We start from the raw sequence: 26,054 nt of genomic DNA on the forward strand, positions 1-26,054 counted from the left end.
AAGTGCACCCATACCTGTCTAAAGAACAAGTTTGTTGCTTCTTGTCTACTGATGGTCTTTTTGACAGGGCATCAAAACAGACATCTTGTTGAACCTATCAACTACCACAAATAGGTAGTGATGTCCCTTCTTGGTTTTCAGTAAGCCTCCCACAAATTCCATGGAAATGATTTCACAAGGAGGAGTAGGTACATATAAGGGATGATATAGACCCTATTTCCTATTTCTAGGCTTGCTGGTACAACAAAGCATACATCCTCTTATGAACCTAAATACCTACTCTTGCATCTTGGGCCAGTACACATACCTCTGCAAGTTAGTTATGGTCTTCCCTATATGAAAGTTCCCTGCAACCTTGGAGGTGCGAGCCTCTCTAATCAACTGCAATCACTCACCTTTAGGAACACAAATCTTATCCAGCCTATAGAGTTACCCATCCTGGAGATGGTAGTCAACGATGTTGTCACCATCGTGCACATGACTCTGACTCTACAACTGCTGATACTCCTCCTTGAAGTACTCATCTTTTTAATATTCCTCTCTGTGTGCATCATGGGGAATGGCTCCGTGTGCACAAGAGTCCCCACAGTTGTAATATTTGATGTCGATGGCCTTGAAAACATGTCAGACAACTTGTTTGTGCTTCCCTTATTATACTTGATCACCAAATGAAACTACTGTATAAACCCCATACACTTGTAGTTCTTGGTCTGTTGTATCTTATTTGGGCCTGCAAGTATTGTACCAGTTGGTGATATGTGTGTATTATTATCACATTTCCCATTAGATAGGTCTTCCACTTCTTCACAACTTGCACCATGGAATAAATATCCTTATCATAGGTATGGTAGTTAAGAACTTTCCCATTAAATACTTCAAAATGGTAGCAAATGGGCCTTCATCCTTGCATCAAGACAACTCCCATTACATACACACTCACATCTGTCTCCACTTCAAAGGGTTTCTTCAAGTTTGTTAATGCCAGAACTGGTGCTTCATTGATCTTCTTATTTAACTCATCAAAAGCCTTTTGTTGACCTTTTCCCCACTAGAAACTCTTCCCACTTTTTGTTATGGCATGGAGCAGTGCTTCCACTGTTGAAAATGAGGATATGAATTTCCTTAGGTACTATGATCCCCCAATGAAACTCCTAACACTTAGTAAACTTAGTAGGTACCGACCATTTCTTGATGACCTCCATATTGGAAGGATCTATCTTCAATTCTCCTCCACCAATCACATATCCCAAATACACCAAGGGTTGTTGCGTAGACTCACACTTCTTGAGATTTGCTAGCAACTGGTGCTTCTTCAATATTTCCATCACCTCCGTCAATTCTGAAATATGCTCCACCCAGGTAGCACTATATACCAATATATCATCCAAATAGACAATAACAAATGAATCTATAAAAGGGTGCAGAACATCATTTATTAATCTCATAAACGTAGTTGGCACATTACATAGACCAAATGGAAGAACTAACCACTCATACAAACCTTGCCTAGTTTTGAAGGCGGTCTTCCATGTATCTTTTTCTTTTACTTGAACCTGGTGATATCCAAACTTCAAGTCCAACTTGGTGAAATAATTTGCTTGTTGCAACTGATCTAGCAGATTGTCTATCTTGGGCAGGGGGTATCTATTCTCAGCGTGATTTTATTCAACACCATGTAATTTATACACATCTTCCAAGTCCCATCCTTCTTGGGCACAATGATTATGGCTGACCACATGGTGATTTACTTAGTCAAATGAGACCCTGTTCTAGTAGCTGTTGCAACTGTTTCTTCACCTCACAAGCTTCTATAACAAACTACCCGTACAACCCAATAAATGGCAATAGAGAGTCTGGAAATAGCTGGATCTCGTGCTCCACTTCTCTCTTAGGGGGTAACCCTTTAGGATCTCAGAACATGTCCTTGTATGCCTGTAAACATTCCTCCAATTGTTATTTTTGTTTCTTATTACACCCCTTTGGGGATGCATTACCTCTTATTGACTCCTCTACAAACTGACTTTCTCTTAAAAACAACAAAACATACTTATTCCTGGAACTGATCAATTTCTTGGCTTGGTTGGCACTTACCAGTGAAATTTTCGACTTTCCTTTGTGCACATTGATGATGAATGTTTTTCCATGCTTGATGAGCCGGTACTAGTTAGCTCTCCTCATGAATATTTCATCATGCATGTACATGTATGGACTCTCAAACACGACTCCACATACATGAAGGGGAACTGCATCCAAATCTACCTCATCAATAAATCAACATTGATAGCAAATATAATTTTGCATTGTTTTGTTACCTTTAGCTATGCAACCTTATGTACCCATCCCAGTGGATATGGATTTGCATGATCACAAACTTCCAACCCCAACTCCTTGACCAGAACTACTGCAATGAGATTCACTTGCAATCCTGGTTCAAACAAAGCATCAATATTTATCTTCTTGACCTATATCCTTACATGGAAGAGTTTGGTAATTTATTTCTCTTCCTGTTGTTGAAGGCTACTCAGATTCACCTCCTTTTTCACTGATGTACAGATGATATTTTCATCCACGTATGAGTTTATTTCAACTTGGTTGCTTGAATCAATGAACATGAGATTCTTCTTCTTATTATCTTTCTTCTTATTCTTTGGCTTTAGCTCTGGATGCAACTTCCAACACTTCTCCTCTGTATGGCCATTAATGTTGTAGTGGTTGCTAGGATCTTTGAACTGGTGTGTTGTGGTTGTTGTCTTCTCATATTTTTGCCCTTTCTTCTTCTTCTTCCCCTCCTTAGAAGTCTCTTGTTTCTCCTTTTTCTTCGATCCACTTGATTGCACTCTTTTTAGGCCTATGTTCTCAAGGTAATGTGCCTATACACAAGACTCATCCACTATTTTGGGCTTGAACAACATCACTTGCTCACGTAAATGGTGGTTTATACCCACTAAATATTTGAGGAGTACATCTGGGTTCTTTGGAGATATACCCATCATTATAGACATCTTCCTGAATTTTGTGGTGTAATCGTACATGCTTTGTCTCGACTTTTGCTTGAAGTAATGCCAGCAAATCCATTGGTCTTCCACGTACCCAATGGGATAAAATTGTGACTTAATGAGGGTTTTGAGATCCTCTCACTTAGTTAGTGGAGGTTCTCCATCCAACCTCAGGGTTTCCATGTGCCTCTCCCACCAAGTCAGTGCATGGCCCTCTAATTTCAACCACGCAAATGAGATCTTTTGCCCTTCCTCAATTTGATGGACACTGAAATAAACTTCTAGTTGCTGAAGCTAGTGGTTCAACTTCAAAGCATCGATCTCACCATTGTATGGCTTGATATCATTTTTTTCTTCCACATTAAATACGGACTATGATTGATTCATGACACTCGAACTGGGTTGATTTTTTTCGGGCTCTTTCTTCGACTGGTTCTCTATTTCTCTTCGAACCTCTGTTCCCAGTTCGGATTTTTCCTATGCATTCGAAACCCCATATTCTCCAAATATCTCCAACTTATTGCTGAGAGCTGCCATGAGGAGGTTTACATTGTAGTTTATATCCGCGACTTGTTTTTCGATCCACGAAAACCTCACCTCTACAGGATCATGAGGTTCGTTTAGAGATTTGTCACCCATGATTGGGCTTTTACAATTTTTGACCTCGCCGACCTAGATCCTTGCAATCTCCACAAAATACGTAAAGAAACCTACTCTGATACCAAATGATCTGTAAAATTCCATGGATATTCCACTGGACAGTTTGTCACACGGATATGATAATATTATATTAAAAATATGAGATTATACACTATTACAGTTTTATTAAAATTTAAGATCTATATATTTAACTGTAATTAGTGATGCATGTGAATATAAATTATACAGAAAAGTAGAGAATGAAAAAACAAGCTCACGCACACATTAGATACAAGATATGCTCTATGGGAAACCCTTTTGGGAGAAAACCCAAGTGGAAGGTGAGGTTGCCTCGCTCTCTTTCTCTGTCTGGAAATATGGCTGCAGGTACAAAGAAGTAATGTCTGTGGCTCGTGGGCTGCTAGAGTGCACAGATCCTCTCTATGTGCTCTACCTCCTACCTCTCCTGGCTATCTTTGCTGAGCTATGGAACAAAATTCTCTCAAAAGAATAGAATGCCTCTTCCTCCTAGTGGCCCAGTTAACTACATCAACTATTAACTAGAGTTATAACATAGACTCCTCTAGAGTATTTTACATCAAAAACACGTGGCTAGCCCCTTGTCCATGAATAACATAGGTGGACACAACATCCTTCTGAACTATAGGTGTGGAAAATGGAAGGTGAACTTCTGAGTGGCATAACTTTTGCATACAGACTCTGATTGACGCGATTCTTTCATCGTTGAAAAGCTCTTTGTGTGTAGAATAGCATGAAAAGGTGAACCGTTAAGGGGAAACTATTTACCCCCCAAAAAAATTGTTTGAAGCCTAAAAATTCTCTCGGAAGGTTTCAGACCCCATTTTGCCAAATTGGGTCCTGCTCGTAAAAACGGTCCCATGAGTTGATCCCTCCACTTTTTCCACTCCAAATTCATCGAGATGGATGACAAATAATATAATGTGTTGGGCAGCGGATCCCCCCATAGCAAGTTTTTGGGGCTTATAGCCTAGGTTTTGGTCAATATAATGTAAATACCCCGCAAAATGCGGGCGCGGAGCGTGAGAGTCTAGGGTTGTCCGCCCTAAAATAATTTAATTTAATATAAGTTGTGTCAGCCTACCCATGGTCCACAGACCATGGGATTGTATAAATACAGTAAGGCTCTAAGCGTAGAGGTAGTTCTAAGTTTTGATTAATAAGAAAGTCTTGGTCGATGAAAGAAGAATGTTGAGTCTGTAAGTCCGAGTCGTGGGCTGTAGTAGTAGATAGAAGGCTCCGCAGTTGAGTGCGTGGACCCCTACAACTGAGTATGCAGGGTAGAGTTGAGTCTGTACCAGATCTAACTTTGAAAGAATCATAAATAAAGATCAGTTGGTTTGATATATTGAGCATTGGGTTATAGATCTGTATTTGAATGTTATGTATTGCTGATATCAGTTTAGTTATACGCGTGCACTTGTATATATGCTTATGAATGGAAATATTCTAATGCACAAATACTAATTAAGGAAGACTTGGGAAATTAACACCGGTCACACCGTGACTAAAGTTGCGCGAAGGCAGTCCCACAGAACGTTAGAAGCTAGCTGGTGCATGTAATATAGTAAGCATAAAGGTTGAATCAGGTCCCAATCTACCACATCAGGACATCCCTAGGGTGCGGAAACTTGGTTCTAGCACCCTCCCATACTACCTTGGGTGAGACCTCAGTCCGCACTCCGCGGACTGTTGTTGAAAGCGCCGGTAGTGCTGGGATTTTCTTGGCTAAACTCAATGCTAAACCTGGGTCAGGCCCCAAGTATCCAACAAGTGGTTCTATTGCCAGGACGGGGATATGCCTAAGGGATGTATGATGTTGGAACACTGGAATCCAATGAAGAAGGAAATTGAAGAGTGGTTGGATCAGAAGATTTGTGAGTTCGTGACACAGGAAAATAGAACTCCACAACTATCTGAGAAACGGTGGCTGGATCGCTACGTGTATACGGAAATCCATGAGATTTTCTTTACATCTTTTCCATTAGAACTGTATGATTGGATCACGAGATTATCTGTCAGCCATGGAAGGTATAAGCTCAACTGACCAATAGTGTGGACCCCAGATTTGGTGCGCAGACTATAGGCATCAGAAGATAAAATCGCACGTGCTGTCAACCACTGGCTCGAATGAATAATAGGGGGATTTATCATTGTGTTCGCGGTAGACACGACCATGAGCTACAGCGAAGCAGAACGACATTTCGTTAAAGGAACACAAGGTAAGTATATTAGATATTTGAATACCTAGATTAATATGTTGTTATGTGAAAAATAGGTTATGCAAATACATTAATGTTTGGAACGATGTGAAGCAGGAAGATCTACAAAGGTAGCGGGGAATTAGGAAACAGTCCATTAATTTCGCCTTCGTGAGAGAGCGAGGAAGAGCTCGCTCGGTTCTCTCCAAGAAATGCGATTAGTTTGATAATGCAGCGCATTCTGTAGTTACCACCTCCACCCATGCCACCACCCGCTTCACCTCCCTCAACTCCATCTCCTCCCACTCCACCTTCATCAATCCCACAGTTCGGCATGGCAAGTGCAATTAAACTACCCATATTGAGAGGAGTCGGGAATGAGGATCTGGACCAGTTCTAGTTTGTGGTAAGAGAAGTATGGGAAGCGCAAGCGGTCACAAATGACAACATTAAGAAGGCTACATTGGTGAGCGTGTTGCAAGATCGTGTGCTAACATGGTATATCAAGCACTATAATGACCACTCAACTGCAGCGATAGCAGAGATCTAGAATGCATTGAACTGAGAATTTAGCTGGTTGAAGTTAGAAACACAATCAATCATTGGGTTTAAAGAGATTGTGATTCTCCCATGTGAGATCCCTTGGGATTTGGATCAGTGACTAAAGGATATGATCTGTAAGGCTAATATGACACTAACGGATGCATAGCACCACACATGGTTTGTGGCCTCTCTGACCCTACACCAAAGGATGGGGCTATCACAGTAGAAGCTTTCAACTCAGGTTGAAGAGTTGGAAATGGCGATAAGGTTGCATGAGACCCCGATACAAGATCTTGGGTTGGGAGTTCAACAAATCCATGCACAACTACAGAATCTATGTCTAGAAATGCAAAGTTTGAAGCAAGATAGGGCACCATGGCCAGAGGCGTGCGAAGAAGTATGGTGTATAAAATGAAAAGGCCAGGGCCACGATAAGGATCACTATCCTATATTTGTGAACTACTCAGCGGTAGGAGGACCTATGCTGCTAAGACCTGAGGCACAAGCAGGGCCCAGCGCGACACCTACACTATGGTGCACGATCTCCTAGATAGGGGGAAAACATAATACAGATAACTATCACTTGCTATAGAAATATACATAGACTCCACAACAATTGTTTTGTAATTTTTGTAGGTTAGTAGGCCATAATTACTAAAATTGTCGTAGTTATGAGCTAATGATGGATTTGACCCTAGCTTATAGAATGTCGACAAAAATGCGGGCCGTCGACCTAGCTGCAGGGATGGTGCATGCTGGATTTCAAGGGCGAGGTCGAGGACGAGGAGAAATGGGACCGGGAAGGGGCCGCGGACAGTTAATTTGCTACAATTGCAGAGGACCACGACACTACACCCGCGATTGTACTAACCTGATGAGAATCTCTTGTTCATATTACGATCAGTTTGATCATGAAATGATAGACTGTCCCACGTTGATCACACAGATGCACGAGAAAGGGGTACTCCAAAAGCCTCCGACTTAGAATATCCAAATGATGAGGTCTAAACCATGCGAAGAAGACCCAGATGTAAACATGATGCTCAGAAGCAGCACGACCATAGGGGAGGATAAGGGGAAGCAGCCCACGGAAGATACATGGGTTCGCAAGGCTCCCAAGAAGGAACCTGAATTTGACTTAGAACACACTAAGGAGACATTCATTGAAGCTAAGAAGACCTTCGCGGAGGCCTCCACTTTAGGTAGTAAGGATCATCCAGAGCCAGGAATGGATCCTTCCATGCTTACTACCTTTTTGGAGACGTGCATGAAATTGCTGCATCACAACATGGTAGCTAAAGGACTACAAGAACTGATCACCAGCTGCGCGGGGTTAGGAAAACTGCACGTCATATGGAAAATGGGGAAGCATGAATTGTGTATGGGAAGAGAAATGCAGTTGATTGCACAGATTGGAGAATATGAAATGGATTAGGTAATCCTAGATCTGGGTTTGGACATAGATGTATTACCAAAGAAGACATGGGAACGCATGGGTAGGCCCGTGTTGCAATGGTCCCTTATTCAATTACGAATGGCGAACCAACAGAAAAATGTGCCAATGGGAAGGTTGCAAGGAGTAACAGTTGATATTGGAGGCGCGAGCACACAGATGGACTTTGAAGTGATAGAGGTTGTCGATGACAACAATCCTTATCCCACATTATTAGGAATAGACTAGGCAACTGATATGAATGGAGTCATCAACCGGAAGAATAGGAAAATGATATTCGAGAAGAAGCCACTACGTGTAGTAGTCCTGTTAGACCCAGCCAAAGGAGCGCGCTACACTAAACCAGTGCACGACGATGAAAGCGACGATGAGCTGGATTGTATTTACCAGATAACGGTGCGGGACCAAGATCAGGTGAACCTGACTGTCGATGGGAGAATCTCGTGGAAGCACGACAACTCTTGCACTTCGGATTCAGAAGAGGAAGTAAAACACTGGCAAAACTGGTTGCACGAGGTGACAACGTTAAACTGCAACATGATGATTAGATCACTCCATCGCATAACAATAGAGGCAGGGGAAATACCAACATATGATGAAGTGACAACGACGGATGACTTCCTGGATTAAGTTGAAAGCACAATACCGGAACAACAGAGGTATGCTATTCTAGAAGGGGTGACGTGCGCAACACTTGCATGAGGGTGGAGTACATCAAGGGACCATGGTAAACTGGTGCAGATATAGAAAGTGGATGCACTTACCATTTGGATGTCCCCAGCGTTGAACATGGATAAGGTAGCCAGGGTGAAGCAACTTGTGTGCCCACCTATGGCAATGGGTATAGACATGCGTTGAGCAGTCTACACAAGCACTCCCCCATCTAAGCATCAAAAATCAAAACAGGACAGAGCAGCAGGAAGGGAGACTTGCACCTCTCCATGTGGAAGCATTCAAGATGGTATGCAGAGTCTTGAACAATGGTCGCTAGGTGGAATGGACTAATTCAGACCTGTGCGTACCAGCCATACAATGGGCCTATAGGGCCATGTGCAGAAACTTGAGCACGAAGGTAATTCCAAAGTTGAGGAGCAAGGTCGACACCATAATGTTAAAGAAAGGGAATCCTTGTAATAGCTACCACAATTGGGCCAGTACGCGAGGACTCGGGTTGTGGAATTATGCAGCTACAGGAAGTCATTCGGCAAGGAAAGTTGAAACTTCACGAACTTGAAGAAAATCGAGTACGACTGAGGAAGAAAAGTAGGATCTTGGACAAAGAAATCAATAACCTGAAAACCGAAGTCACAAAGGTAGGCTGCACTAGGAAACTAAGTGCAACAGGACAAAAGGTAGGTATCCATATACTGCATTAGAAGAATTTGTGGCTCTACTACCTTGGCTGCGGCCGCACCTCAATAGACAAAGGAACCAAGGGAGCACACCGGATAAGGGAGAATCCGAAGCATTGACTGTCGTGGGGGGAATTGAGAAGTATTCACAAACCAAGATGGGAAGTAAATTGAAGCCTTGTACAAGTGGTGCAACCACTTGACTATCCATAGGAAGCACAGTATCAGTGCTCCAAGCAGTTGAAAGAGAGCGTGAGACTATAAAGGAGTCTGTGGGGGAGCTATGCAATACAGAGGTTGCAAGTAGGACCAATATGTTACAAGGATTGCGACCGCGCATGGGAGGCTGTGCCACTGCGCGGGAAGATTAGGAAGTAACCGTTGGGGTTACTGTTCATGACACGATACCTAATTTAAGACAACAAGGAGTGGGCTGCTTGTAATTAAGACACAGAGTCAGAACTAGATTTAGAACGATCTGCCGCCACTCTCACATTAAGGGGGGAATGGTCGAATTTGATTTCCAACAGGCCTATAAATCATAGATGGTCATCTACCGAACAACCCTTGGCATCTTGAGATTTCAGTTATTGCACTATCAATTGCGTATGGACCTGACAAATTTGGAGTCTTTGAGAGCAATTTCAGTGTTTGAAACATTGCCAAAAGAGATGCAGGACATTTTGAACAGAGTAATGTTGACAACTGAGGGAGCCGCACCATGCTCTATGCCACCGGTGGGGGATGCATAAAAAATTCCACAATTGCCTAGGACACCGAGGAACAAAAAGGACCCACATGTAGCAAGACTGGTCCGTATGTCCTCGCGAAACCTACAATTTGGTAAGCTATCAATGGAAGATATGGGCAAGACGGTTAATCTGGTCACAGATGATGAGAAGGAATATCTCTAGACCTTCATAGAAGAGGTTGAACCAGAGGTAGAAATGGAAGAAGACATTCAGCCCGTGTGTGCTGTAGCAAAGCTGCCTAAGTATGTCCCTCTGCGGAAAGGGCGGGTAATAGTACCTAAAGATTTGGATATTGTTAAGAGCGCACTCAAAACCCCATTCCTCCTAGAGGGAATTCCGTTTGAACGATTGGCTCTGGGCCGTGTGCCCACAATGAAATTTGAAGATTGGGACCTCGTGGACAATGAAAATTTCTGACATTTGGAGACCACTCAACACATGAAGCAGAGCAAGGAAGGGTCTGTTACAGGACTGAAGCCAAGGAAATGGTTGTACGGGGTGGAGGAGGCTGGGTTACTCCACCTATTATGGATTCCACACTTTCATCGGGCACCAATCACAATCCTCATCATTAGGCAGCTGCTTTACCTGGTGCACGATGGGTACTTGTGGCTAGAGGAGCCCATTCCCATCACGGTGGAGCTTATTCATCGGATTTCTTGGCTTCTCTGTACGGGAAGGGACCTCGCAGAAATAGCTGGAAAAAGCGGAGACTTGGCACTCGCAAAGGCCATGAAAAGGAAATACAAGTTGGAGAAAAAGTAGAGGGGTTACATGATTACTAGCATTCAAGACAAGGCGGTGCGTGTAGCCACCCAGTTTCTAGCAGGAAAAGTAATGAGGAAATGTCGTGGCAACGGGGTAACCACAACTTTCATTGCGCTAGCTGAACAATGTGTAGAAGGGGTGAATTCCTTTGTGAGGAATTCCTAACCAATTGCATAGAAGCTCAGGAGCAAGGCAAGGCCTTCCACTATGCGTGGTTGCTCTTGTCGATCTTATTGGTCACTGGAGACTTGTTGGAGGACAGTCAATTTCCTCCTCTTGAATAGGACTTGCCAGAGGCGGCAAAGTACGTGTCGCTCTGAGTGACAAAGGATGCCACCAGGATCCGCGAGACCAAGATTTTTTGGGTACTCATGGAGGTGAGCGTTTAAATGTGGATCAACAAAAGGCTGCACCTATCCCCCACAGTATACGACAGTCCGCGGAGCTTTGCAGACTTTAAGGTAGACATGCACAATGTGTATATCTAGGCATGGAAGGATTTGGAGCTGAAATGGACGAAACTCCCCTTCATCGCGATTGATGATGCTGTCTTCGTGCTGCTCGACTCATGGCCACCTAAATCGCGCGCCCTGGATCTGGCAGCACACGATGAAACGACAATTCAAAAATAGAAGGATGCCACTATGCTACTAGAACAATAGAAGTAGAATGACCAGTTCATCGAGGAGGAAAGGGCTGCTCGCGAGGCAGCAAAGGTTGCCGCGGAGCAAACCCAAGCTAGGGAAAAGCAATAGTAGCACCGGTAATCAGCCACTATAATGCAAGAGGAAACAGGCCCAGACCAGGCCACAGGATAGGGGACAGACGATACAATGGAAGGCGCGGACCCAAACACATCATCAACACAGATAAAGTGGCCACATAGTACAGAATGGACAAGACCTTGAAAGAAGACCAAGGCTTCCAAATTGGATGGGGAACCTATTACGCTAACTGAGGGTGACCTATACAACATTGGCGACACTGTTCACGAGGTCACCAGGGAAGCTTTGCAAGAGGCAATGACGGAGCAAAAGAATGTGTTGGAGGCACTCAGGGCACAACTGCAGGGACTTCAAGTGTGGGCCCCACAAGCAGGAACAGTCATGGTATATGGTGCCACGGGTACATCGGCTACAAAACAATTGTTACAGGCTAAAATAGCTAACTCCATTGTACTACCGAAAGGTGCATTGATACAGACAACATGGAAGACAAAGCTACGATGAGCCGGATCAAGGGACTTGGCCTAAACTTTGCTGCTCTTCCGCAAGATATACCGTATCAGCTGCAGGACGGAGCAACAACAGAACTCCGTGTGAGGGAAGGATGTGCCATGCAAATTCTCAATGAATAGCGAACCAACATCGAGCAGCTTAGCCTATAGTGTGATGAAGCGGTGGCACAAAATCAGCAGTTGGAGCAGATAGTGGAGGAAGCATGTCACTGCACCCCAGAATTAGAAATTGCCATCGACCTACCAATAGGAGTGCAGATTCACAAGCTGGCCAGTGGATTCCACAAAGAAAAGGTGGAAGCAACAAGGATCTAGCTGGACCTCAACATGCAGATTGTTGAACTATAGTTAAAGGCACAGCCATCCACACCCCCAAAAGTTCGGGAACAACGCACTCGCGTTGTCTAAAAGGGGCTAGAAGAAATTGAACAAGCGGTGCAGTGTTGTACCACTTTGCTGGAAGAATCCTTCGGGGTCCTAACAGGCTTACAGGAGGACCCCACCATACAGTGGTTGGAAATAGAGGCATGGTAGCTTCAACTGCGATACGATAGTGTGCGTGGGATGACATAGACAGTGGTCTTGACCCAGCGGCTTGCGAGGCTACAACAGGAAAAATCATTGAAGGAACAAGTGGATGCAGCACGCCAAAAAGAGGCAGTACTTACAGCCCGCATCCAGCCATGGATTGATGAGGCCTTCCTCATCACCCCCGACATCGAAGGAAAGCTCACAAAGATGAAGGTATTATATGCTCTCAGATAGGGATTTGCCCAGGATAGCGAGTATTTAGCTGAGCAGGTAGAGCACATCCAATAGACGACAGAACAATGCGCTACGGACCTTCGCACAACTCAGGAATAGTTGGAAGGGCTTCGGGCCAAGATCGCCACACAGTGACTCGGGACGAGTCATGATGATTGTGTTTAGGGCCTGTTGGACAATGGATCCCCCCATAGCATTTTTTTTGGGCTTAGAACCCGGGTTTTGGTCAATATAATGTAAAGACCCCGCGAAATGCAAGCGCAGAGCATGAGAGTCTAGGGTTGTCCGCCTTAAAATAATTTAATTTAATATAAGTTGTGTCGGCCTACCCATGGTCCATGGACCATGGGATTATATAAATAGAGCGAGGCTCTAAGTGGAGCGGTAGTTCTAAGTTTTGGGTAATAAGAATGTCTTGGTCGATGAAAGAAGAAAGATGAGTCTGTAAGTCCGAGTTATGGGTTGTAGTAGTAGATAGAAGGCTCTGCAGCTGAGTGTGTGGAGTCCTAGAATCTGCAGCTAAGTGCACGGACCCCTACAGCTGAGTGTGCAGGGTAGAGTCGAGTCTGTACTGGATATAACTTTGAAAGCATCATAAATAAAGATCAGTTGATTTGATATATTGAGCTTTGGGTTATAGATCTGTATTTGAATGTTATGTATTGTTGATATCTGTTTAGTTATATGCGCACACTTGTATATATGCTTATGAATGGAAATATTGTAACGCACAAACACTAATTAAGTAAGACTTAGGAAATTAACACTGGTCGCACTGCGACTGAAGTTGCGTGAAGTCACTCCCATAGAATGTCAGAAGCTAGCCGGTGCACATAATATAGTAAACGCGAAGGTTGAATCGGGTCCCGATCTCCCACATCAAGACATCCCTAGGGTGCGGAAATCGGGTTCCAGCACCCTCCCATACTACCTCAGGTGAGACCTCGGTCTACGCTCCGCAGATTATTGCCGAAAGGGCCAGTAGTGCTGGGATTTTCTTGGCTAAACTCACTGCTGAACCTGGGTCAGGCCTTAAGTAGCAAACATAATGATCCAATCTAGATCATTTATACATGGAATCAGAGCTATATTTGTAGAAGTTTTCTACATGGTATCAAAGCTATATTTATAGAAATTTCTACATGGTATCAGAGCTAAAATAACTATAGAAGAGGAGAAGACGAGTTTGTATTTTATAGGAGAAATAAAATTTGCAGTATCATACTTCAGAGCCAACAAGATGTCATTCTATGGATTGAGACTTGAATATTACCTTGAGGGTAATTCTAACTATATTTCTTAAAAAGATCAAGATAGAGAAGGGCGACACAATAATGAAGTACTTGACCAAGTTCACCCAATGTCGGAATGAGCTTGGAAGTGTCGGTGTTATAATTTTTCAAGACAATCTAGTGAGACTAGCACTTCTAGGAATTCCCAAGAGCTAACATAGCTACTGGGACTCAGTTAATGGAAGGGAGAAGCTACCAAAGTGAGAGAAATTATGGTTCGACTTGATACAAGAATAGATCTGAAGGAATACAAGAGATGGATCCTCATCCAAGCATGATAATAAGGAGAATTGTGCCTTAGTGAGAAAGGTGAAGAAAGGGAAGGGGAAATCATCCCACTCCAAATTAGATTCTAGTTAGGGCGGCAAGAAGAAGGACATGTCAAATATTAAATGTTTTCATTATCATGAGCTGGGACACTATGCCACAAAGTGTCCAAACAAGAAGGTCAGTAAGAATCCCTCAGGAGGATCAGAAGGTGAAGCTTTTGCTTCACAATGCAAACTGTATTTCACCTCATCGCTTGTATGGTGACATCGATGATGGGTAGTGTGTGGTACCTAGATAGTGGAGCCTTATTCCATATGACCAAAAATAAAGATTTCTTTAGTGACTTGGAGGAGAAGGACCTCTTGATGCACATCAAGATGGGAGATGAAGGGAGGTATAGCATGACTGACATTAGTGTTTTTTCCTTTCAAAGGGATTCTAGTTTTCCTCTCACATTTAAAGATTCCATGTATGTTTAGGTTTTGAAGAAGAATTTGGTTTTAGTTGCCATGTTAGTGGAATGTGGCTACGATGTGATATTTATAAAGGGAAAGGATTTCCTTCATCACATACCCTCAAGATAGGTGAAGCCGATCAGGGTTCAAGTGAAGAACCTCTACAAATTGGATGTAAAAGACTGCACTATGTTGAGCACTAAAGTAGAGAAGGTACAGAGTCGAGACAATGGTAAGTTGTGGCATAGAATATTGGGTCACTTGCACCATGGAGCTTTGGAGATCATGTAGAAAATTTATACACTACTTCCTAAGGGTACACTAGAGCAGAGAGACACATGCAAAGAGTGTACATTGGAAAAGTAAACCAAATATTCCTTTCATGATAAATAAATTGAGCACAATCAATCCTTGATAGAGTTCATTCAGACGTGTGTGGACCATTCTCGATAGCATCCACATAAATGCATAGGTATTATGTAATATTTTTTGATGAATTTTCTCGTAAGTGCTAGATTTTTTCATGCAGAAGAAAGATTAGATGTTTCATGAATTTTGTAAATTTAAAGAACTTGTCGAGAAAGATACCACCAGGAAAGTTAAATCTCTCAGAAGAAATAATAGTGGAGAATCTATGTCGAATCAATTCAAAAATTTTTGTGCTTTAGAAGGAAATTGAAAAGAGTTGATAGAACCTCATAACCCACAACAGAAGGGGTGGCTGAAAGGAATAACATAAGTATTGTGGGAGAGGCATGAGTGATGTTACATAATCAGGGCATACTATTGCACTTGTGGAAAGAAGCATGAAACATAGTTGTTTATTTGCAGAACAGAAACCCTCATCCAATTCTCGGGATGAGTACACCAAAATAAGTGTTTTCAGGTAAGAAACTAGATGTGGCACACTTCAAGATCTTTGGTTCACTAGTCTACTGCCATGTTACCAAGGATGGAAAGAACAACTGAGTTAGGCATATTTGTGGGGTACACTAATACACATCACAACTATTGGGTGTACCTACCATCCAACAAGATGACAATGGTTCACAAAGAAGTGAAGTTCCATGAAGAGAAGTCCATGAGATGTTCCCTTGAGAGGGAGATTTAGTTACATAAAGATGAGGAGATTTTAGCTCTAAAGGAGGAACCTTGGGATGATGTGGAGAAGCCACATGTAGAGGAGAAGAGAATGGAAGCTCCCACTCATGCAAAGAATTATAGAGATAGAAGGAAGCACACTAGAGAGGCTGACAGATTGATGCATGATGCTAGAGAGAATGTGGGAGAACTCATATCACAACATAGGCATAGGAGGTCACCAGATCAGTACACTGGCTACATGGCTCTAATGAGCGAGAGTGTAGAATTTGAGCCATCCTTATTCGAGGAAGCAGTGTAGCAACCAGTATGGGTTGATGCCCTGGTTGAGGAGTGTTAGTGTTAGTGTCTTCACACCGCCATCAGTGATCAAAATTTTACTCTTTTGCATTCATATTAGGAGTCCCATTCACAATGAGTTGCATTCCATTAGTTCATGGATCAATTGATGGTAGGAACATTTCAATTTTTCCCTCATGACACATATCTACTGACCATTTTACATGTGTGATTCAATCAATGGTTCAGGTCTAGTTTCCTTTTCAGTTTATTTGATGAAATATGGTTTAGGTCTTAGGTTTTCAGTTTCATTAGGTATTAGGGCTTCAACATGTCAAATTTTTAGTAACCACTAACCAATAAGGGTAAGTAGATACATGAGGAAGACAATAACCATCAGGCACTTTTAATTTCATAATTTGTGAATTTAATAAGTTTTTCACCTCAAACTAGCTTGAGGTGTAAAACAAAGCATTTGTATTTATTTGTAAATTCATGTAACTTTATCATTTCTCATATGTAATCAATAAGTATCATCCTGCTCCGGGTCACCTGCTATTATTTCCAAGTACATCCCAGTGCAAAAATGAAGGTCATCAAAGCATTAGTTTACCTATTTTAAGAAAAACGTCAAGCATCCGAAAAACAAAGCATTTGAAAAAAGCCAAAGGACATTATAAACTGGGTTTTGGAGAGTGAAAAATCAAAAGTTCCCAAACCATATAAAGGCCATTTCATTCTCAAGTTAATTCATTGTTTGAATTGAAGTTGATGAGAAAATTTGTGATTTTGAGGGATCATTGAGCAAAAGGAAGAAACTGCTGTGTTTTTGGAGGAAACTGCCCAGCGCTACGCACCTGGGAATTTTCTCCTTCGTTATTCTGAATAGGCGCTATGCACAGGATAGGCTCTACATCCCTGGGAAGTGCACTATGCACCTATCATCTAAGCTGCCAATTGCTGCTAATTAGATCAAATTGCTTCAAAACACCCAAATTTCTCTATTTCCAGGTAAGTAATATCACTTTCCTTGTAGACAAGAGTGGTTGCATAAATTTTTTGGGTTGTGTTATCTCTCTAAACATTAAACCCTAATTGTTGTTGTCCATATCATTAAACTCTAATTGTTGCTGTCCCATATCATCTTTCATTGTTTCCCTGCAACTCATCCTCCCATACATAATCCCCTCCCTAAACATTTTCCTACAATACCCTAAACCATACCATTACTCCCAAACCCTATACTCATATACCCTAAACCCTATCATACTCCCAAACCCTACACCATTCATTAACCTATTTATTCCACACACCCCTATCCCATTCTTATGCACCCTCACTGAATTTCATATTTAAAATCTCTTCATACTCATCATACCCTCACTCACCAATCCATCACTCCTCATTGACCATAAAGACAAACAATAGTAAAAATAATGGAGAGGTACAGTGAGTATGAAATCGAGGAAGAGACACATAGTGACAGTTCCAGAGAGAGAGACACTCAAGGCAGAAGACCTCATAAGGGAGGAAAACATATCAGAGAGGAGCCCACCAGTTTGGGAGAGCTTCAAGCTTGCCCATTTTCCCTTTCTTGTTTCAGACATCAGTCATGTTTTACTTTTTGTGAAATGGTGGAAAGGGTAAAATCGCATCATGAATTAGCAAGGTTGTTTGTGACCCATTTGGAGGACAACAATGAAGTAAACCTTGCTGGAGTCACATTCATTTTGTCACCAGCTTTCATTTCAAAGGCTACAGGTATTCTAAATGTGGGTGAAAAGTGGAACAAGGGTCAGTACATTGATAGGGAGTACTATGAGCCTTACATTAAGGCTAAATACCATAAAAAACTTAGTAGAGTATTTCCCTTTAAATTCTTGGAGGATACGTTTTCTCCATTAATGAAGATCATCATCAAGTACTTTACTTGTGAAGTTAGGTTCTCCAGACTGTATGCCTACCACATTAGATTGTTGATGCATTTCACTAGGGTGAGAATGATGAATATCCCCTAATTCATATTCAGAAACATAGAGAATATGGCATTCATTGTAAAGAAGAAATCATATCCCCAATAGCTAACCATCATCTACCACTTCTCTGTGATTAAAATCATTGTCTTACATCAGCTCAATTTACTTAACATACCATGGGAGACCTTCATTTCTCATGAAGTGTTCAAAAGCCCTCAAGTATTTTCATCAGTGACTCAAGAAAAAGGTGGACCTTTAGGACAAAAAAAGGTCTAAGAAACTGAAATTGTGGGAGTTTCAGTGTTTGTGACCTATGAAAGAGGCACTAGGAAACTCTTTGCAGCTGCCAGGTGAGTATTATCTCCACCAGGTGTGGAAGGGGTCCTGCGTTCATCTTCAGGCCACAGGAAAATGCTAACTCCACAAGGAGTGGAACGAGCTTTGCCTTCATCTTTAGCTAAATGGGTATAGGTTGGGCAACATAGCAAGAAAAAAGGTAAAGGCAAGGGGAAAATTCATGAGAAGGATCCTAGTGATGGGGAAGAGAGATATTTTGACCTTGTTGACCATGAGGAGACACAAGGGGTTGATGCCATTGATTTGGAAACCCAAGGTACAAATATTACTAAAGACATGATTATCAAGGAGCAAGAGGCTGATATACAAGCCTTTTCAGTCAATTTATAGAGGGAAAACTAGATCATCAATTATCTTGAGCAAGAAAACAAGCAATTGACTTACAAGCAAGTCCTCATGGAGTTGCCAATGATCAAGGAGAATCGACAAAATGCAAAGAAGGCAAAGGTCAATATGACCTCCACTAAGCAAGAGATCGAGAATGACTGGGAAACTTGGCTTGAAAGGTTCAAAATTCACCTTTAAAATCTACTTGAGAAGGCCAATAAAGAAAAGAAGATGCTTCGTCACATGTCCTATCACTATATGAGCCAGAACAAAATATGCAATCTAAGGATGAGTAAACTTAAGGCAAGGTTGAGGAAGGGCTTGAGGAGAAAAAAGGAGCATGAAAAGCTAAAATATTGGCTCAGGCCTCACTAGCCCATCAAAGCAACTAATGAGAGAGCCTTGTGCCAAATCTAGGCAAGTTGTGGTGAAATTTTGTCATTTTGAAATTTTAAAATCTTCAACATAGGAAATTGCATTGGTGGCACTACGCTTTTGACTGGGACACTTTTTGCATAAATGGATTGCATATTCATATTCCACGTGATGATAAAATCAATCCTTGAAATTTTTATCAAATTTGGAGCAAATCTTGGTCACCTAAAGGTTAAAAGACCATCAAAAAATGCCCTTTCTGCCTCTTTTTGGACACACAGGAAGCAGTCTTGGGAGATTTCACTTTTGAGAGGGGAAATGACCTCGAAATGAAAACATTCAAGATGTTCTAGAAACTATATAAGCATACCTTTCCAATGAGCTATCGTGGGCTCAATTTGGCTAAGGGGAAGGCCTCCAAAATCAGTTGAGAATTGGCACTACGCATAGACCAGTTTTGCTCAAAAATCCAAATTTCGCCTAGTTTTTCTACAAGTTGACTTTTTCTCTCATTTTGGATGAAATTATGAATGTAAATAATGATATGCTATGTAAATGTAATTTTAAAATGACTCTAGAATGTAGATTCATCATTTTGAGGTGGTTTGGGGGTGAATGAATCAGTTTCCATGGTTTTAGAGGCAAGCTGTTCCACTGCCTATATTCCTGTTCTTAGTTTAGATATGGCTGAAACTTCCCATTTTCTCATGGATTGGACCCCTAAATGTAAACATGAGTTTTTTGATGCCTATATTATTTACTTTCATAGTAATTTGTAAAGGTTGGACTCTTTTGGATGCTCTGAGCTACATTATACATCTCTATAGCAGTTTGGCAAGGAAATAAACCAGGATTTGCAACTATTTTTGTGGGATTCTTGTGGTAATGTTTTTTTGCATTGTTTCTCCTTCTACCAATAGTTTTTCTCATGTGTTATGTGTGCCAATATCTAATTCATTCTTCTAAACTAAGTGAAATCAAGATAGATAGGTAGAATACATTGGTAACAATGCTCTACCTTGGGAATACATTTAGTTTTTGATGTTTTCATCTGTTTGAAGAGGACTCATGATATTTGCATGCCCTCCTTAGCTCCTCACCAGTCTTAGACCTACCATCTCACTCAATTTCAATGGCTGAAACACCTACCTACCTCACCTCATAGAACACCCTGTATTCTTGACTTGATTTCCCAAACGCAAGCTGTCGACTCCATTTGATCTAGCAACAAACCATCAAAATCAACCAAAAACCCTAGAGCTACTATATCTAGCCTAAAATCCATATTTAATTCGGTCATCTCAATTGAGATTGACAAGGAGAGAGCCCTTTCCCGACCTGGTAGGTCTAGCTACTAGGTTAAGCTTGGTTTGTGGTTATCCTAGGATTGCCTCCCTTCAGCCTAAGGTCAATCTAGGCTATAACATAGTGGCAAAAATACTGGGGAAGAAAGACATATCACCCCAGTAAAATTGAGAAGTTTTGAACTTTTGGATGATAAGTTTAGAATTCAGTAGGTTGAAAAGTGGAAATTTGTAAAGAAATATCAAACTCTTGAGAATTTCTGAATACACTAGCTTCAAGAAGATACACCAGGTCCAATCCCGATCCCAATCCTCCTCCCATATTTGAAAATCCTAATCTCATTCCCAGGATACCTAGAAAAGAGAGTTTATCAAGTCCTAGACCAGTTTTCAGATCTCATTCATGCCCTGTGGAGTGGCTTTTCCTTGGCGATATTCCTTTTGATGAATACTTTGGTCTATCCTTGTTTAGAACCACATCAGACATTGAATTTCTAGACATAGTTGCAAACCCAGAATTCACCAAAGAGCTTGAAATAGAAAAGGCCAAATTGATAAGTAACCGAAATCTTCAGAACTCTCCTCAGTCATCCCTCACTACAGATCGAATTCCTGAACTCTCTGATTCAGATTCAACATCTTTTGCCTCATCATCATTTCCTCATATTTCAGAGAATCATCCATAATCTCCATTCATACCTTTACTCCCTCAATAGCCTACCATTACCCCTCAAATACCCATCACTTCTGCTACATCAACTCCACTTGTTGTCACAAATCCCTCAGTTACTTCAACATCAGTTTCAAATCCGCCTTGAGTCGTGGCTGCTAGATATGCACCTCTCATTCTACCTTAGAATTTGGATGCTATGCCTATTGATTACAAAAGTAAGATACCACTATTAGATGACACTCAAGGTATTACAACGCAACAAAATGTTGATAGGATGAATGACTTCTTTGATCTTCATGAGGTAGATGCAGAGAATGTGACCATGAGATTACTCATACAAAGATTTGGAGGCGAGGTTCGAAAGTGGTTCAGAGCATTACCAACAGGATCCATCAATACTTTGCCAGTTCTACATAGACAATTCCTAGACCGATGGGAGGTAAAGAAAAATCCACTCCAAATTCTATCTGAGTATGAAAATATAAAAAGGAGTGTAGGTGAAAGTGTCCAAGATTATTGTGTAAGGCTCAATACAATTTATAATGCTATTCCGGCTGACATTAAGCCACCAATGGGGTTAGCATTGATCAAATTTCCCAATGGTTTCGATGCTAATATGGCATATCCATTGAGAGAAAGAGATCCTACCACACTTGAGGATATGCAGAAGAACGCAGTAAGTGTAGAGGCAAATCTGTTGGCCAAGAGAGTAAGGATGAAGACTAAAAAGAAGGTGACTATAAAGGAAGAAGCTTCTTGCTCAGATGTTAAGGCAGATCATATACTCTGGAAAATTGAGAAGATGTTTGATCGGTTGACAATTGCAAACAAGCCTGAAAACACAATCAGAAATCCAAACTTCAGGGGACAACAGTAACCTCAGTTCAGGATTAAACAAAGGGAGCAACAGACACAAGATCAGTCATCACAGCAGCAAGTCAAAACTCCTTTGCAATAAAACTATGTACATGGAATGGAGAGTGAAGATGATGATGATCCGGTGGTGGAGGAAAATCATTTCTTTATTGCTGATGATTTGCCCACTTTTCTCACAGAAGATAAAGAATATTTAGAGGTCCCTGATGTTCAAAAAGATGAAGATTACATACTAGAAAATGAAGGGGTTTTAGAGGATGAGTCGAATGATTATCAGAGGGGATATATGAATGCATTGACAAAAAAACATAAAAAATATTCATTGAGAAGAAGAGATGTACTAGTTAGCCCAGTTCAAAAGAGAAAGTAAGCGCAACCCAAGAATGACACCTCAAACACTCAGAAGAAAGGGAAGGAACTTGCTGACCCAAATTCTAGTAAAGGACCATCTACAAATGAGAAGACCAATCAGTAAAGTGCAACAAAGGAAAAGGTCGAAAAGAAGGACTCTTCAGTCAAAGAGGTAGATAAAGTTTCAGCTTTTAGTTTGGAAAATGAGATTTCTAAATTAAAGGTTTCAATTCCTTTGACTGAATTGATGAAGAACAACAGTTATAAAAACCAAGTGTCCAAAATTTTGAACATAGATCCTTTATCTGATATGGTCAATGTAGAAGATGATCACCCAAAGCTCGTCTTTGGCCCTACTTTACAAGGTCAATATGAGGATAGATTGCACGAGCATTTCCTCCATAATGCCATGTTTGATTTTGGAGCCTCCCAAAATCTCATGCCAAAAGCCATCATGGAGAACTTGGGCCTTGACATTACTCGTAAATATCATGACCTATATTCTTTTGATTCTAGTAGGGTTCAACGTAATGGTCTTATCAAAGACTTGGTGGTGTCTCTAGATCAAATTCCAGCCAAGAGTGTTCTCATGGATGTGGTTGTTGCGGACATTCCGCCACAGTTTGGTATGATTTTGTCCAGATTGTGGGGTGCAAAGCTTAAATCGACTTTACAACAAGATTTATCCTATGATACCATTCCCGTGTTTGGTCAATTGAGAAAATTGTATAGGGAGAAGAATATGAAGTACATGATTACAAGCAAGGAGAAACCACTTAATCCTCCAATTAATGTTGTACATACAGATTTAGAGTCATTTGTATTATATTCTCATAGTGGTTTGAATGATATTGATAGTCAGTTAGTTGAAGTAGAAGATGTGCCAGAGATGTTAGAAAATTCAGAGCTATCCTTGATCAAGAAAGACAAAAACTTGCAAGTACCTCTGAGTAGTCCACATTCCAGCAGTAGTAGAAAGGTAAGGAACAGCAACAAATTGAAGAGATCAGTCAAGGTAAGAAAGAGGATGAAACTAAATTTCAGCACTTAGAAGAAGAAGCAGGCCCATGGAGCATGGATTTTGACGGAGCCGTGGGTAAGGATAGTGTCGGCATAGGGATTTGGATTCGCAGCCCTGTTTTCCAGCCAAATAAAGTCCCTAGAAATGTTAGAATTTGTTCATATAAATTTGCCTTTGATTGTTATAACAATGAAGTCGAATAGGAAGCGCTGATTGTAGGGTTGAATATTCTAGAAAAGCTAAATGAAAAAAGGATATCAGTCTATGGAGATTCAGAGCTGATAATAAAGAAAGTTAAGAGGGAATATCAAGCCAAACATCCACGGATGAAAGCCTATTGAAATACAATTTTAGATATCTTAAGGATGTTTCTAGATTATACCTAGACAGCTGTACCTCGTGCTCAAAATGTAATTGCATATTTCCTTGCTACTACTGCTAGTAATTTGAAGATCCCGGTGAATTCCAATAACAAGTTTGAGATACATGTCAAGCACTGACCAGTTGTTCCTAACAATCTAAGGTATTGGCAGATGTTTTGGGATGATAAGGAGATTAATAATTTCTTGCAAAATGAAGGCAAATACAAGGATGCTTCCATAGATTGTGATCGTGATGATGATGAACTAGAAATTGAAGTGAATCAGATGGAAATATTGCAGCTGAAGGACAATGTCATTCCTAAAGGTCTTATTCCTTTAGAAGAACTTTTTGATCAAGATGTTGTGGCTAGGAAGCCAAGCTTGGTGCCAATAGACAAAGGTGTTGAGGATGTGAATCTTGGAACAGCCGAGAAGCCCAAGTTTGTGAAATTGTCGAAGACATTATCTCTTGAGGGAAAATACAAATATGTTAGATTGTTGTCTGAATTTGTTGATGTGTTTGCTTGGGATTATTCAGATCTGAAGGTGTATAAAAAAGATATAATTCAGCATACTATTCCCATCAAGCCAAATCAGAAGCCATTCTGATAGAAGTTGAGGAGAATCAATCCCAAGTTGCTGCCTTCCATTGAAAAAGAGGTAAATAGATTATACAAGGCTGGTATAATTGTCCCAACCAGATTTTCTGATTGGATTTCTAATCTTGTTCCTATGAGAAAGAATACCGGGGAGATCAGATTGTGTATTTATTTCTAAAATCTGAATAAAGTTTCATTGAAGGACAATTACCTATTGCCAAAGATGGATCATGTCAGGCTAGGCAGTAACTCCTCAAGGCAAAAATGATTCATATATATTATTCCATCAGGTAGGTCTTCATTATATACATGAGGGAGAAATTGTTCAGTTCATCTCCTGATGACTGTTCATATTACTTATTTATCTATTTACATATATTCACCCAATCACAAGGATTGGGTGTCAACATTCCCCCCCTTAATCTAAAGGGATGTTGGTAAGTCCAAGCATCATTCTGAATTGTTCAAGCTTTTCTCTTCCAAGCACTTTGGTGAAGATGTCTGCAATTTGCTCATTTATGGAACAATGATGGAGATGGATTGTTTTGGCCTCAACATGATGTCGAATCAAATGATATTTAGTATTGATGTGCTTCGTTCGATCATGGAAATTTGGGTTCTTGGCCAACAATGGCCTTGAAATTGTTATTAATTTCAAGGCCATTATCTCTATTAATATTGTTATGATGTTTCTTTATTGCAATAGCTTCTCTCATTCTGCGCCTGTAGTAATTGTTTTCTTTAGATAATATCTTGGTGCCTTCTACGCAAATGTGGTGTTTAGAATTCTTTGCATGTTCAGCTAATGCATAATTTCTTGTTCTTTCTTGTTCAATATTTGCACTATGTTCTTTAATTCTGATTTTTAGAGAGGGACCAATTTCACAAATATAACATTTTGTTAATTTTTTATAACAATGGTATGTTCTATGCTTAAGAAAAATTTACTTCAATTTTCTTATTAACCCAATATCAATTTCCATATTAGCAGTCATGTCAACATGATAGTAAATGCAATATAGCATAAATAAAATAGTAGAAGACAAGCCACGAGACAACACAAGATATGGCACTAGCCAGGGACAAACCCCAATGTGGGGAAACCCTTTGATCAATTATTCTTATTATTCTTCAAAATTTTAGTAGAGAGAGAGTTCAGTATGTAATATTCACTTTCCTAATCAAGCTGAAATCTCCTCAAACAAACAACAGCGACAAAAAGCCCTAACCAAAAAGTCAATGCTCATAAACATGGAATAATTTGACCTCCATAATAGCTCATTCAAACCCAATCAAATGCGTCTACAACAGTCAATCTAAATTAGCCCAAAAAAGTCTTGAAAAGCTCAGTCAAACTTGGTCAACACTCACTCAAACCCTTCTGCACTCAATGCTTGTCAAACAATATAGATTGCCTCAATTTCTGTGCCTAGAAATGAGGCATGTCCAAACATAAATTATCCCACCAAAATCATATTCAAACAAGTTCAACATTGTTGATCAAACATTGGTCAAACTTCCCTGAAATTCTGTCAATGGTGAAACATAAAAATTGTTTTCTTCTTCGTACGTGTGGAGAGAGAGGAGCCCAAAATTCCGTACCCAGTCAGATGAGGAGAGAGATCTGTATGAGAAGATGAGTGATGTATAAATTAGGCAAAGGAACCTTCTATTTATATGCAAATGTTGAG

The sequence above is a fragment of the Pinus tabuliformis genome, chromosome 7 (assembly GCF_031772625.1).
Source record: "Pinus tabuliformis cultivar Carrire ecotype Pingquan chromosome 7, CPIR1, whole genome shotgun sequence".
Lineage (NCBI taxonomy): Eukaryota > Viridiplantae > Streptophyta > Pinopsida > Pinales > Pinaceae > Pinus > Pinus tabuliformis.